The following is a 3,672-nucleotide window of genomic DNA, read 5'->3' as shown; positions in this document are numbered from 1 at the left end:
AAGTTGTCTTTAGTCATCCACTCTGGAAATGAATCTTAGGATTTTCCTTAGTACTACAAAGAAATAAAAAAAAATTTTACAGGTGCCACAAGAATCCCTTAATCTCAAAAGCCCAAGGACCCACAATGTGTGCAAAAAGTGAAAATTTCATTACCACAGCCACATGACCCAATAACTCTACACCTAGATATATACTTCACATACAGAAAGCAGGAACACAGACAGAGAGATGTGCAACAAAGTTCACTCAATCATTGTTCAAAATAGCCAAAAATTACAAATGAACAAACTAAATATTCATCAATAGATGGATGGATAAATGAATTTTGGTACATATAATCAATGGAATTACTTAGCAATAGAGAAAAATGAAGTCCTGATACACACTAGTTCATGGATAAACTTGAAAACAAGATTCTGAATGAAATAAGCCAGTACATAAGGACAAATATTTTATAATTTACCTTATATGAACTATTTAGGATAGGCAAATACATACAGACTAAGGTTATCAGTGAATGCTAGGGACAGATAGGGGTAGAATAAAGGGACTATCTGTTCCTTAGGGAACATTGAGCACCTGTTAATAGTGATGAAAAAAATTGAGATAGGATAATGGAGATACACAGCATGATGAAGACAATGTCACAGAATTGTACATGTGAAGAATGTTGAAATGACACGTCTGTCATATATATATTTAAGAAAATAAAATGAAAGATGAAAGGATTTTTCAAAAAATAAATTCCATGAGAGTTGTTGTAAGGCTCAAGCCTGAAATACGTATTTTCTCTGATTAAATCAATTGGAAAATGAACAAGTACCTCAAATGACAGACTCCAACATATCAATATTTATGTGAATGGAGCTAAAGTACAGATAAAACTTTGACAAACTTGATCAATTTTGCTGATATAAGAGTGCCTTGAAGTGGACCCATACCAAAGATATAAGAATGTCATATTATATGGGACTACAAAAATATTGATGTAAAGAAAGCAAATTGTTGATATATTGCATATTAATTTTTAAGTTGATAATTCAAAGATGCATGTTCTTGTTGTTGTTAGGTGTGATTGGGTCAGTTCTCACTCATAGCAACCAATTGTACAACACAATGAACCACTTCCTGGTTCTATGCCATTCTTACAATCCTTGCTATGGTTGAGTCCATTGTTTTAGCCACTGTGTCAATCCATCTTGTTGAGGGTCTTCCTCTTTTTCACTGGCTCTCTACATTACCAAGCATGATGTTCTTCTCCAGGAACTGGCCTCTTCTGATAACATGATCAAAGTACATGAGACAAAACCTTGTCACCCCATTTCTAAGAAGCATTCTTTCTATACTTCTAAAACAGATTTGTTCATTCTTCTGGCAGTCCATAATATAATCAATATTCTTCACTGACACCATAAAACAAAGACATGACTCTTTTTGGGTCATCATTATTCATGTATAGCTTTTGCATGAATATGAAGCTATTGAAAACACTGTGGATTGGGTCAGGCACACCTTAGTCCTCAATGTAACATCTTTGTATTTTAACACTCTGAAAAGGTCTTTTGCAGAAGATTTGTGCAATGCCATGTGTCACTTGATTTCTTGACTTAGCTTCCATGGTCATTGGTTGTGAATCCAAGTAAAACGAAAAACTTGAGAACATCAATACTTTCTCTGTTTATCATGATTCTGCTTATTGGCCAGATATGAGGATTTTTGTTTTCTTTATGTTAGGTGTAATCCATATTGAAGGCTGTAACATTTGGTATTCATCAGTAAGGGGTTCACATCTTCCTTGCTTTCAGCAATCAATAGTGTTGTCTGCATATGGAAGGCTATTAATAAGTCTTCTTCCAGTCCTAAATGCCTCATTCTTCTTCATATAGTGTAAACCAAAACCAAACTCATTGTCACCAAGTCTATTCTGACTCATAGCAACCCCCGTTGGTCCTCTGAGGCTGTAAATCTTTACGGAAATAGATTGCCCTAACTTCCTTCTGTGGAGTATAAGGTCGATTTGAACCACCAGCTTTCTGGTTAGCACTCAGATGCCTTAGTCACTGGCCACCAGAGCTCCTTAATATAGTATACCTTCTAGAATTACTTGCTCAGCATACAGAATAAATAAGTATAGTGAAAGGATACAACCCTGACTCACAACTTTCCTGATTTTAAAGAGCACACTATCTCTTGTTCTGTTCAAATAACTGTCAATTAGTCTATGTATAGATTTTTTTTTTTTTTAATGAGCACAATTAACTGTTCTGGAATTCCCATTCATCACAATGTTATGCAAACATTTTATGATTCATAAATTCAAATACTTTTGAATAGTCACTGAAACACAGGCAAACATCTTTCTGATATTATCTGCTTTCAGCCAGATGCATCTGACATCAGCTTGAATTTTTGGCAGTTCCCTGTCAATGTACTGCTGCAAAATTTTTGTATTATATACAGCAATATTTTACCTGTGATATTAATGATATTGTTCAATAATTTCTACATTCTGTTTCATTATCTTTCTTTGAAATTAACACAAATATGAATCTCTTCCAGGTGGTTGGCCAGGTTGCTAGCATCCAAATTACTTGGCACAGACAAGACACACTTCCAGAGTTGCATTGAAGAAATATGGGATGTTGGTACTCTTCAAATTATTTAAATGAGTAGGAAAATTAGTCATACAACTGATACTAGGTCATCATTTTTAAAATTTATTTTTATTGTATGATGTTATTCCCATTTGTATAATTGATCACAAAGACATTAGCAGAAATCATTGGATTTGTAAATAAAATGTATTCAAAAAGAGTTGTTTTCAACTATTATTATTAAAAAAAAATCACAAAACCAAACCTACATCATCTAGTCAATTCCAAATCGTAATGATCCCTATAGGGTTTCCAAAACTGTAAATCTACAGATGTAGATTGCCTCATCATCCTCCTACAGAGCAGCTGGTGAGATTGAACCACCAACCTTCTGGTTAGAAGCCAAATACATTATCCACTGCACCATCAGAACTCCTTTGTTAAAGTGCATAAGGCATTTGAGTGCTAACCAGAAGGTTGGCGGTTCAAACCCACTGGCCACCCTTCATAAGGAAGACTGGACAATTGACTTGCATAAAGACATACTGCATATATTGGAGGACATTTTCTTTGTTGGTTACCAGGGGTGGGAGGGAAGGGGAGGGAATGCTGTTAGATAGATAGAGATAAATATTGATTTGGGTGAAGAGAAGGGCAATGTACCAAATGTGAGTGACCAATATGGCAGCATTGAGGATGAGAAAGACATAGAGAGTTACATGGGCAGTACAAACAACAAATATGAACCCTTTTGCATATACAATACTGAGTTGTCAGTGAAAGCAAACATGGGTATAGGGATGGATAGATGGGTGAACAAGCTAAACAATTAGGTATGTCTAAATGGAGAGTGTATCCAAGATCATATACAGGGTTGGCAGACAATGGGCCTATAAGTTCATGTGAATAATCAGAATTCCCAGGTGTATAGTAGAGCTGACAAGGGGCAAGGTTATGGTCATTACTTGGTCACAGCCAGCTACCCAGAGGGACCGAGTAGTTGATCCTGCGGGCTTGGGACCATAGTCACAGGGGACATCAAGCTCAATTGGCATAACATACTATACAAAACATTGT

The sequence above is a fragment of the Orycteropus afer genome, unplaced genomic scaffold (genome assembly GCF_000298275.1).
Source record: "Orycteropus afer afer isolate SDZICR_OR568_19922 unplaced genomic scaffold, OryAfe1.0 scaffold00465, whole genome shotgun sequence".
NCBI lineage: Eukaryota > Metazoa > Chordata > Mammalia > Tubulidentata > Orycteropodidae > Orycteropus > Orycteropus afer.
This window is presented reverse-complemented; position numbering follows the sequence as displayed.